Genomic DNA, 13098 nt, shown 5'->3' with positions numbered 1-13098 from the left:
TGAACCATTATGACTCCCTTGACCCTCAGAATTACAGTATTTAAGAAATTTGTTTTACCATCAAAATTAGAATCATCTCTTGCTTCATCTCTTCCTCCTTCTCCCCTTTTCTTCCCTTCCTTCAACTCTTCTTCCTTCTCACTTCTCCCATGTATTCCACAATCTTTCTTCTTCCCTTTCTTCATCTCCTCTTTCTTTTCCCCTTACTTCTCTTCCTACTACTTCCTTCTTACTTCTTCCCTTCCTTGAACTTGAAACACGTATGTAACATAGCAGCGATGGCGAGGCATTGTAGCATCTGTGACCAGAGAGTATGCGCTTGACCGCGCGAGTGTTGCGAGCGGTTCTCAGTCTGTCAGTCAGTCGTTGCGAGTCTGTAGCTCTGTCTAGTTGCAGAGCAGTACGTCAGTAGTCGTCATGCAGAGCGGTCGGTCAGTAGTAGCAGCCCAGTGCGGTTGTGTGATGTAGGCGGTCGGCAACACTGGTCAAGATGCTGAATGAGGTATACTGTTAATTAATATAATCATTAGACAATGTAAAACTTATTTATTGTAATCAATCTCCAACAAGTCCCCCAATAATAATTTTGATTTCAAAAGCATTTTTTCAAAAAAATTTTATTTTTTTATTGAACTAAAGATTTCGTTGCACGTCCCATTTCATTCCACTTCTTTTGAAGAAAAATTTCAGTAAATTCACAGAAAAAAGGAATATTATTATTTGCAATGCAGTTCCTCCAAGCCGTGCGCAGAAATAAGAGCAGAAATTTGACATCCAGTTATGCTGAGGTAAGACTTTAATTCTGATTGTTTTACACAGGGCCAAAGACCGATATTTCGGTTTAATTGAATTTTCTTATCACTGAATGGACTTTAATTTTTGGTGAAGAATTTATATTTGAGTCAGATTGCGAATTTCACATTTTTGTTGCCATTGTCAGTACATTTCATTGTGGGCAGGTTACGCTTAGCGCAATGTCCATTAGTATTCTTAAATAATATTGTCATTTTTTTTTAAAAATTTTTGTGGGAAGGTTACACTTGGCGACACCCAGTCCAGGATCGTATTTCGTTGAGAGTCTTTTGAGCGACAGTCAGATATCTGCTCTTATTTGCTTAGATATAATTAGGATTTAGCGCAACGCTTTTAATAATATTGTGACTTTCTTTCTACAGGTCAACGGCAATTTGTTGCTTTATTGTATTTGTGTGTTGTTTTTGCATTTGTGCTTATTGTTTTGTGAAAAATTGTGACTATTGTAAAAATGCCGCGAAAGACTGTGAATAGTATATCGCGAGGTATTTTGAATGAAATTACCGACTTAAACAGCGTGACCGACAGTAATTGTGACACGCAGTGTAATGATGACAATCCTGCGTTCACTAACAATCAGTGTATTCCAACCACTAATGATGACTTTTGTCTTAATGATGAACAAACGAACTCGGTTATGTCCTCTGTTGATTTGACGACAATCGATGACGCGGGACGCTCTATTGTAATGAGCGCTGCCCAGCTTAATACACGCGATTTGGAAAATTCAAGTAACGTACAGACAAATTTGTCTAGTGAAAATGAACAATGTACTGAAAGTAGGACGGATTTATTTAATTCCGAAATAATGTCTGACAGTGTACATTCGACTGACAAACTTTTTTCTAAATCTCAGAATAACCAAATGGTCACGCAAAACAAGACAATTTCAGATCCACCATTAAATAGCACGGAGAATAGAAATGCTAATTTTGTGTCGGATCCACTTAAGGAATTGTTGCTACAAATTCTTGAATCAAACAAACAACAGAGTGAGAAAATAGACAACAATTTCAGACAACTTAAAGAACAGAACAAACAAGATAACGAAAAACTCAAACAACAACTTAGTGAACAGGCGAGACAACAGAGTGAAGATTCCAGACAGCTTAGTGAACAAATTAGAGACGTTGCCGCGCAGTGCCATGACACTAAGGAACAGTTGCGCGCGGAAATTGAGGCTTGTTCACGAAAAAATAGCGAAGAAATTAAGTCTGTTGCGCAAGAATTAAGGGAAATGCAAACAGCCGCAACAGAAACACTCAGAGACGAAATTAGCGGAGTCGCTAAACAATGCTCAGAAAAAGCTACACAATTACGGGATGAGTTTAAAGCAATGACGGTAGAACTTTCGCGCACTATGGACGCAAAGACAGACGCGAAATTCGAACAACAGAATACTCAGATAAACGAGCGCTTTAATCTGCACATACAAAACAGTGATACGCGTTTCCGTAAATTTATTCAGGATCAAAACAAAGTAAAACGACAAGTCATGGAAACAATCACTGCACAAAGACAAGAGGACAAACGTAAAATGTTCGCGAAAGCGAAGACGTATGTAGACAATAATATTACTACAGTGTCCGACAAAATTAATACCATAGAACAATTGAACGCGGAATTACGGGATGAGATTTCTGATCTTAAATCAAAAACAGATACACACACAGTAAATATTCAAACAGTGACAGATAGATTCGAACAATTAGATCTAACACAGGATTGCGATGTCGTCAAATCTGACGTTAAAAAACTGAATGAAACTACGCGTAAATTGCAAAAACAGATTAATGCTACTGACACTAAAACTGACGATCAGGCAAAAATACTGACTGAAAAATATGATGAATTGGCCAGTCGTATTGATGCTATCGAAAGTGCTAATGATAATAAATCAGACGATACTGCACCGATTTCATTTAACCAAACACCTGAATTTCAAAACTTACAACAGACAATTAATGAGATCGATTCATCTAACAACACGTTACGTAGGAAGTTGTCAAGTTTACAACAAGAAGTAACAGAAATGAAAAACACTTCAGTTAATAATATACAACAGACGCCACTTTATGAACATGTGTCAGACTTACGCAGCGTGTATAATGTGAACAATTTACAGAGACTACGCGACTTAAAATCTGAAAAGCTACGTAACTTGAAGTACGAAATGACACAGACAAACAAATTCACACACAAACCTGAACGTGTTCTCAAACTGAGTGACGAGAACGTAGATTTCGAGCAATTTGCATTTGTAAGAAAATCTAAGGAATTTAACAATGACAGCGTACAGGTACACGCTTTGCACTGTATACGACAATTTATCTTTGTACATTCACCGCTATTACCTGTAATGCAGAAACTAGCTTTGAACCTGAGGCGACAATTTGCTATTGTATTTTCATCAGCATTACGTATTATGCAGAAACTGGAATTAGCAAGAATACAGCGATTTACTTTTGAAATTTTACCGCTATTGCTTGCAACGCAAAAGCTAAAATTTATTTGCAGTGCGTAAATGACCTCAGAGTTTTTTTATAAAATTTAAAAAAAAAAAAAAAAATGACAATATTATTTAAGAATACTAATGGACATTGCGCTAAGCGTAACCTGCCCACAATGAAATGTACTGACAATGGCAACAAAAATGTGAAATTCGCAATCTGACTCAAATATAAATTCTTCACCAAAAATTAAAGTCCATTCAGTGATAAGAAAATTCAATTAAACCGAAATATCGGTCTTTGGCCCTGTGTAAAACAATCAGAATTAAAGTCTTACCTCAGCATAACTGGATGTCAAATTTCTGCTCTTATTTCTGCGCACGGCTTGGAGGAACTGCATTGCAAATAATAATATTCCTTTTTTCTGTGAATTTACTGAAATTTTTCTTCAAAAGAAGTGGAATGAAATGGGAAGTGCAACGAAATCTTTAGTTCAATAAAAAAATAAAATTTTTTTGAAAAAATGCTTTTGAAATCAAAATTATTATTGGGGGACTTGTTGGAGATTGATTACAATAAATAAGTTTTACATTGTCTAATGATTATATTAATTAACAGTATACCTCATTCAGCATCTTGACCAGTGTTGCCGACCGCCTACATCACACAACCGCACCGGGGTGCTACTACTGACCGACCGCTCTGCATGACGACTACTGACGTACTGCTCTGCAACTAGACAGAGCTACAGACTCGCAACGACTGACTGACAGACTGAGAACCGCTCGCAACACTCGCGCGGTCAAGCGCATACTCTCTGGTCACAGATGCTACAATGCCTCGCCATCGCTGCTATGTTACATACGTGTTTCAAACTCTTGTTCACTTTCTCATACCTTATACCTTCTTTCTTCATCTCAAGTTCCTTCTGCCCTTCCTTCAGATCGTTCATCTCCTTTTTTCACCTCATTCTTTCTTGTTCTTACTTTTACCCCACCTTCCTTTCCTCTATTTCTTAATCCCAACATCTTCTTCCACGTCCTCCTCGAGTACCTCATTTTCTTCTTCTTCTTATTCTTCTTCTATCTATTCATCCCTTTTCTTCCTACTCCTCTTATTCTTCCTCTACCTGTACTTCCTGATACACCTCTTGAGGAACGTACAAGAGTGGGGAAGAGCGCCGCCCGCCAATCCCTCGGAAGAGCGGTCCGGAAGCTCCGGCCGCAAGGCCCGGGGTCCCGGGTTTGCGGCGGGCAGGCGTCTCGCTGCTCCTTTTGCCGAGTTGGGCCGAAGCGATCCGGTCGGGCCGCGGGCGGCGCGCTGGCCGTCTCGAGGAGGTCCCTCACCTCTGCAAGGCTGCCAACTGCAGCGATGCAGCGTTGCGCAAGACCGCAGCCGCAGCGACACTTTCCTCCGTGGGGCAGGCGCGCTCACTGAGCCAGCGGCACGGCCTTCGCTGGCACGCCGTGGCACCACCAGCCCGTCTGCACTCACCGCGTCACGCAATCACTGAGCGCCTGATGGATACAATAGGGTACACGAGTGTACATAGACACTCTGCTGTTAACCGCAAGACCAGATAGCGGTTGATACCTCTTCGATCAAACGTTTTGCAGTACTCCCATCTACACTACTGGCCATTAAAATTGCTACACCAAGAAGAAATGCAGATGATAAACGGGTATTCATTGAACAAATATATTATACTAGAACTGACATGTAATTACAATTTCACGCAATTTGGGTGCATGGATCTTGAGAAATCAGTACCCGGAACAACCACCTCTGGCCGTAATAACGGCCTTGATACGCCTGGGCATTGAGTCAAACAGAGCTTGGATGGCGTGTACAGGTACAGCTATCCATGCAGCTTCAACACGATACCACAGTCCATCAAGAGTAGTGACTGGCGTATTGTGACGAGCCAGTTACTCGGCCACCATTGACCAGGCCTTTTCAATTGGTGAGAGATTTGGAGAACATGCTGGCCAGGACAGCAGTCGAACATTTTCTGTATCCAGAATGGCCCGTACATGACCCGCAACATGCGGTCGTGCATTATCCTGCTGAAATGTAGGGTTTCGCAGGGATCGATGAAGGGTAGAGCCACGGTTCGTAACACATCTGAAATGTAACGTCCACTGTTCAAAGAGCCGTCAATGAGAACAACAGGTGACAGAGACGTGTAACCAATGGCACCCCACATCGTCACGCTGAGTGATACGCCAGAATGTGCCTTCACCGCGATGTCGCCAAACACGGATGCGACCATCATGATGCTGTAAACAGAACTGGATTCATCCGAAAAAATTACGTTTTGCCATTCGTGCACCCAGGTTCGTCGTTGGGTACATCACCGCAGGCGCTACTGTCTATGACGCAGCGTCGAGGGAAATCGCAGGCATGATTTAACAGCTGATAGTCCATGCTGCTGCAAACGTCGTCGAACTGTTCGTGCAGGTAGTTGTTTTCTTGCAAACGTCCCCATCTGTTGACTCAGGGATCGAGACGTGGCTACTGCCATGCAGATAAGATGCCTGTCATCTCGACTGCTAGTGATACGAGGCCGTTGGGATCCAGCACGGCGTTCCGTATAACCCTCCTGAACCTACCGATTCCATATTATGCTAACAGTCATCGGATCTCGACCAAAGCGAGCAGCAATGTCGCGATGAGATAAACCGCAATCGCGATGGGCTACAATCCGACCTTTATCAAAGTCAGAAACGTGATGGTACGCATTTCTCCTTCTTACACGAGGCAACGCCGGTCAACTGCTGTTTGTGTATGAGAAATCGATTGGAAACTTTCCTCATGTCAGCACGTTGTAGGTGTCGCCACCGGCGCCAACCTTGTGTGAATGCTCTGAAAAGCTAACATTTGCAATCACGGCATCTTCTTACTGTCGGTTAAATTTCGCGTCTGTAGTACGTCATCTTCGTGGTGTAGCAATTTTAATGGCCAGCAGTGTATATGCAAGTGTCACATAACCAGAATGAAATTTCACTCCGTAGTGAAGTATGCGCTAGTATGAAACTTCCTGACAAACAAGCTGTGTATGCAGGTCCGCAGCTCGGACATGGGACCTTCTCCTTTCGTGACCAAGTGGTTTGCCAACTGAGCTACCCGAGTACGACTCACTTCCTGTTCTTTCTTCGAGGAGTACTATTGTTGCCTGTTCTTTCTTCGAGGAGTACTATTGTTGCAAGTTTCGTGGGAGAATTTCACTGAAGTCTGGAATATAGGAGATGAGATACTGGCGTAAGTAAAGCTGTGAGGACGGGTCGTGAGTCGTGTTCGCAGAGCAGTTGCCCTGAAAGGCAAGCATCGCAGATTAGAATCCCTGGCTGGCACACAGTTTTAACCCGCCAATAGTTTCAATGTCATATTACTTCTCTTCCCTTCTACAATTGCAGTCCTAACCTACTCTTTCCTAAACTACAAGTCACTAGTCTGCATTTTCAGCGTAACAAACTTGCATCGCGTTTTAAGAATATTATGAGATTTTTCATCTCACTGAAGCTGGATTCCGTTGGGAACCAAGTGCTCAAAGGCAGCAATATTAGCATTGTAAACAAAAACGCTGGCAACCTTGGTCGCAAGAGGTTTGAAATCATTTATTACAGCAAATCGATTTCAATCTCTGTGCCACCAACTTCAGTGTTAAAATTAAAGCCCTGCAGACTCATGTAACAAAAGCATGGCGTCAATACAGAAGAACATAGCAGTTAACGAACAGATTTTGAACTCCAGAAGGTAACACAGTGACAAATCGAGATTTGCTGCAATAAATTATTTCAGACCTCTTATGACAGTGACTGCTAGATCCTTCTTTCATATAATCATTATTTAATGGTTGCCTAATTACTACATTACGGGTCTCAGTAAATCACTGCATTCTTCAGGTGTGCTACATACCCACAAACAGTGAAAGCGTAAAAGTGTACAAAATTATAAATTATAAATCTTTAAAACTAGTTTTATACGTACATGTTTTTATAAAGGTTGCTTTAAAATTTTGTAACTTTTACTTTTTTGCGATTACTTGCACTTTCAAGAATTACCTCTAAATGTTACATAGAGAAAACAGACGTGCATATAGAGCGTTCTCTTCTCTGCCCCCTTTGCCTACAGCTATAGTTGCAATACCCTCTTCCAAAGCCCCACTCATCCATAAGCCTTATAGGAACATTAGACGCTCATGTTTCAATTTCTGACCCTTTTACTCTGTGATGGGGTGAGTCGTACTATGACATATGTTTATAATATTTAGTATGCATAAAACTAGACTTTATGCTTCATAAAACTGTTTGTTTATCGGAGGATGGCAATGATTTGCTGAAACCGGTATTGTGAATGTCTGTAGTAATAATGCGACCTTGATCAAATAAGTCATTATATACTTAAATACATCGCATCTTTCCATTCGACAGTAAGTGAATTCTTAAAAAGCTGTGAGAATTTGTTAAAATCGGATGATCATGAGCAGTATGGAGGCTGGAAGTTAAGACATGACGGGTTCCAAATTTCTTACACATTGCTTTTTTTCTGCAAACACCGATAACCGAAAATGTACTTTACATAGAGAGTTCTCAGTTAACTTGCCACAACAAGTGCACCGGCATTTTATGCAAAGACTCCAACGTGAAAAACTTCGAACCCGAAAATGTACATTGTCTGAAAAATGCTTGTATCTCAGGACCTTCACTAAAGCCTTCCACACTGGAAGTATTATATCAGTGTCGGCCTATGCGTCCCAAAATGCATCCGAGCACGATGTGAGGGGCCGCGTGCAGGCCAAGGCTGAGCTTGTCTCGGCTCCTCTCGGTACTTCTCGGAAGTATTCGGTGCAGCGCGACATTTCATTTAGCACTGCGGTGCGGCATTTTTCTGTTGGCACGACTTCCTTCAGTTCGGCAGAATCGTGGTGTCGGCACTGTTTACCCTTGTTCGTGGTGTGAAAGAACTTCACATGTGTAGTGGTTATTTGCTCAAAAAGAGTCTGTCTAGATATCTGTCGTCACAATGCTTTAAAATGAATGGGAATGACAGGAGGGAACGATAAGAATTGTCAATTTCTGTTACTCGATATACACACACAAAAAAATTGCGTCACCCCGGTTCCCAGAACTCCTGAAGATACACGTTGACTGTGGCTATTGTATCACAGGCATAGTCCCTTTGACTGTTCAGAGATGACACTAAACCCGCCCAAAGATGTAAACAACCATGCATGAGCAGCACCTATTAGACGGAGGGGTTCCGACAGCCGATCAGTTCCAGTCATTCTACCAAGAAGGAGATACACGGCTCGTGCTGTCTGTAGTTCAACCATGCCTAGACGGTCAGTTCCGCGATTCGATGGCGTCCACATTGTTACTTTACGCCAGGAAGGGCTCTGAACCCAAGCGATGTTGTTCGGAAATGGAGGACATGGAGGGGATAAAGAGAGACAGGAACGGTCGATGACATGCCTCGCTCTGGCCACCCAAGGGCTAATACTGCAGTGGATGACAACTACCTATGGATTATGGCTCGGAGTAACCCTGTCAGCAACGTCACCATGTTGAATAATGCTTTTGGTGCAGCCGCAGGACGTTGTGTTACGACTCAAACTGTGCACAGTAGGCTACATGATGTGTAACTTCACTCCCGACGTCCATGTCGAGGTCCATCTTTACAACCACAACACCATGCAGCTCGGTACAGATGGGCCCAACAACGTGCCGAATGGACCGCTCAGGTTTGGTTCAAATGGTTCACTATTGGACTTAACATCTGAGGTCGTCAGTCCCCTAGAACTTAGAACTACTTAAACCTAACCAACCCAAGGGCATCACACCTTTACATGAAAGAGGCAGGATTCGAACGTGCGACCGTAGCAGTTGCGCGGTTCCGGAATGAAGCGCCTAGAACCGCTCGGCCACCGCTGCCGGCGATCAGGTTTGGCATCAAGTTCTCTTTACCGATGAGTGTCCCATATGCCTTCAGCCAGACAACAGTCGGAGACGGGTTGGGAGGCAACGCGGTCAGGCTGAACGCCTTAGACACACTGACCAGCGAGTGCAGCAAGGTGGAGGTTCCCTGCTGTTTTGGGGTGGCATTATGTGCAGCCGATGTACGCCGCTGGTGGTCATGGAAGGCGCCGTAATGGTTAACGATACGTGAATGCCGTCCTCCATCGGATAGTGGAACCATATCGCCAGCTTATTGGCGAGGCATTCGTCTTCACGGACGACAAATCGCGCCCCCATCGTGTACATCTTGTGAATGGCTTCCTTCAGATAACAACATCGCTCGACTAGAATTACCAGCATGTTCTCCAGACATGAACGCAATCGGACATGCCTGGGATAGATTGAAAAGGGCTGCTTATGGACAACGTGACCCACCAACCACTCTGAATAATCTACGCCGAATCGCCGTGGGACAAGCTGGACCAGCAATGCCTTGATGAACTTGTGGATAGTACTGGCGTGCATCAATGCAAGAGGACGTGCTACTGCGTATTATAGATATCGGTGTGTACAGTAGTTTGGGCCACCACCTCTGAAGGTCTCGCTATATGGCGGTGTAACATGCAATGTGTGGTTTTCATGAGCAACAAAAAGGGCCGAAATAATGTTTATGTTGATCTCTGTTCCAGTTTTCTGTACAGGTTCCGGGACTTTCGGAACCGATATGAGGCAAAACTTTTTTCGATATGTGTACCTTCGCGTAATCGACGGGTACCGCAGATTTGCTATACAACAACATTACACCATCTCGCAGAAAGAATTTAAAGATGTGGTTGAGATGAAACAGCAAAAATTTATATCGATCGAACACACGGGACTCATCTGTGTTAGATTTGCAGGCGTGGTATGATAGCAAATTTTCTAAAATTCACTATTATTCACCGTGCGTTGTAAAAATTTTAGACAGAACTGAGCAACAAGTGTAGAAATTTGGATATTATTGCAAAGTACTTTGGTTAAATCAAGGGTCATGCATGGAGCGATTTTTCGATTTAAAACCCGCTATTGTAGAATTTGGAACGGAAAAAGCAGAGCAGGAACGAAAATTAGAACATGTCGCATGCACTGCAGACCACTCTTTTTTTAGCAGATTTGACTGCACGCTATCCACAGTAAGACATTGCAGGATGAAAAACAAGTTAATTCTTATTTGCCGGCAGCGGTGGTCTAGCGGTTCTAGGCGCTCAGTCCGGAGCCGCGCGACTGCTGCGGTCACAGGTTAGAATCCTGCCTCGGGCATGGATGTGTGTGATGTCCTTAGGTTAGTTAGGTTTAAGTAGTTCTAAGTTCTAGGGGACTGATGACCACAGATGTTAAGTCCCATAGTGCTCAGAGCCATTTGAACCATTTTTTTAATTCTGATTTGTTGGGCATCCAGTTAAATAGAAAATCGCATGTTGTGAGGGACAAACTCTGACAAACAACACCGTCCACTTCTCTAAGCTCACTGGCGATAAAGAAAATATGACGTTTGGAGAATTCAGCGCCGGCCGAAGTGGCCGTGCGGTTGAAGGCGCTGCAGTCTGGAACCGCAAGACCGCTACGGTCGCAGGTTCAAATCCTGCCTCGGGCATGGATGTTTGTGATGTCCTTAGTTAGGTTTAACTAGTTCTACGTTCTAGGGGACTAATGACCTCAGCAGTTGAGTCCCATAGTGCTCAGAGCCATTTGAACTATTTTTGGAGAATTCAGTGTGGCCTTGAAAGAACTACGAGGCTTGTTTTCTAATCGTTTTCAAGAGACTGCCAGCATTACGTCTGTTTTCGAGATCATTTACCGTTACAGCTGAAACCGCCCCTGTGCATGTGCAGATGGAACTAATTGATCTCCAAAGTAATTACTGTTTAAAAGACAAATTCTTTTACGTTTGAACTGCCCGAGAGGTCTATGTTGTTTCCTCGGCAAGAGCTTCCACTGTTCCATAATGAGGTAACGCGATAAAATATTTCATCCATCATGTGTGTGTGTGTGTGTGTGTGTGTGTGTGTGTGTGTGTGTGTGTGTGTTTGTGTGTGTGTGTGTGTGTGTGTGTGTGTGTGTGTGTGTGAAAGACCTTTTTCGATAATGAAGCTAAATTACGTGGCAACATGAGTGCTAAAACCGGTGAAATTGTCTGCATCTGTTCGTATGCCGACAGTTTGTACCAGATAAAAATTACATCCAGTCTTCACCGTACTAAAAAAAATTAAATGGAACTGAAAATTTGTTCTGTTTTGTGATCTGTGTTGTTGAGAAATATGAACAATAAAGCAAGTCGTATGCAGTGTGACTGCAGTGCCATTTAAGTGTGGCCCATCTGCAGTTTCCATCTCTTCCCCTTCTTTACACTCGGACAGTTTGGTATGGCGGTGGGGGAAGTGTGCAGCCAGGTAAGAGACTGTGACACTCCTGCTAGAGCAAGACTCGTGTGCTGGGTATTTAGCCATGCCTACTTTAGATCAATAATGACGTGGCACAAATAGTTAATATGTTCTGAAGCATCCGATTACGAAACGTAATGACTTTAACAATATGCCGTAACACAACATAACAACACAAGCTTTATCTCATCTGACCACCTGATCCTAATCCAAATATTACACCCAATGAGCACGCAGCATGAACCACAAAGATAGTCTACAAAACAAGTCGGCAGTCACAAATTAATTTTACTGCTGGATACGGTTTAGTCAACTGTTGCAACGTGACTATATTTACGTCACATATCGATGCGTGGTCATACGAAAAATAGACTGAGCAAAGTGAAAAAAAGAAAATTGGCCATGATGTCTCACAGTTTCACTCCAAGGCTTGCCTGCCGGAAATTGTGTGTTATGTTTAACTGTTTCGTCTGTCCCCGAATACTTACAGCAAAAAATGTTCTTGATGTCACAGCAAACAGCCTTCACCTGTCGCGTCATGATAGAAGGACGAGATAAACTTCAAGAGTGACTTTTGATTGAAGGACTCGTGATAAGTTCACAGTGATGCGCCAAAGTAAATCTAATCAACCATTGCGTTACAATATAGTATTGCAGTATTCAAAAAATAAACAGTTATTATGTTCGGTAAGTTCTGATAAATATATAACAGCAATATTGTTTAATTTGGTAGGGAATCGGACGTACTTTGTTTAGTAGGTACAAGTGTGGAACTATATCGGAGACTTTTGGAAGCTGAAAACATGGAGTTAACTTGAACTCATCTTACTGCGTTCAGAATTGCATGAAAACAATGTGCAAAATTACATAGGAGTTTCTTCGGTCTCCAAAAGAGTCATCATAAACGAGTACAATTTATGTTCCACAATCTGCAACACTTAACACGTCATAAAAGTCAAGACAAAAAATGGTTCAAATGGCTCCGAGCACTATGGGACTGAACTTCTGAGGTCATCAGTCCCCTAGAACTTAGAGCTACTTAAACCTAACTAACCTAAGGACATCACACACATCCATGCCCGAGGCAGGATTCAAAATCTAGACAGCTTCATACAGTTTGTCAATGGAAAAAGCGTAGGACATCGTGTAGCGGTGCAAGAAACAAGAAAGTAATGAGAAATATCAGGAATGAGATTATCAATAAACTTAACGTCAAAACTGCGGGACACATAGGAGACGAAATAAGGTAATTCTGCTGCTTAGAATGACTTAGAGCCGACGAAGAAAAGAGGATATAAGTAGACCAGCACAAGTGAAGAGAGCGTCACCAAATGAAGTCTTGTAGTGAGAACCATAAACTGAGCAAGAAATTTGCCAGGTGTACGTCTGGATTATAGAAATGTAGCGCACTGAATCGTGGACTGTGGGAGAACCGTAAGAAAAGAGAACTGAAGTATT

The sequence above is a fragment of the Schistocerca americana genome, chromosome 4 (genome assembly GCF_021461395.2).
Source record: "Schistocerca americana isolate TAMUIC-IGC-003095 chromosome 4, iqSchAmer2.1, whole genome shotgun sequence".
In the NCBI taxonomy this organism is placed as follows: Eukaryota; Metazoa; Arthropoda; class Insecta; order Orthoptera; family Acrididae; genus Schistocerca; species Schistocerca americana.
This window is presented reverse-complemented; position numbering follows the sequence as displayed.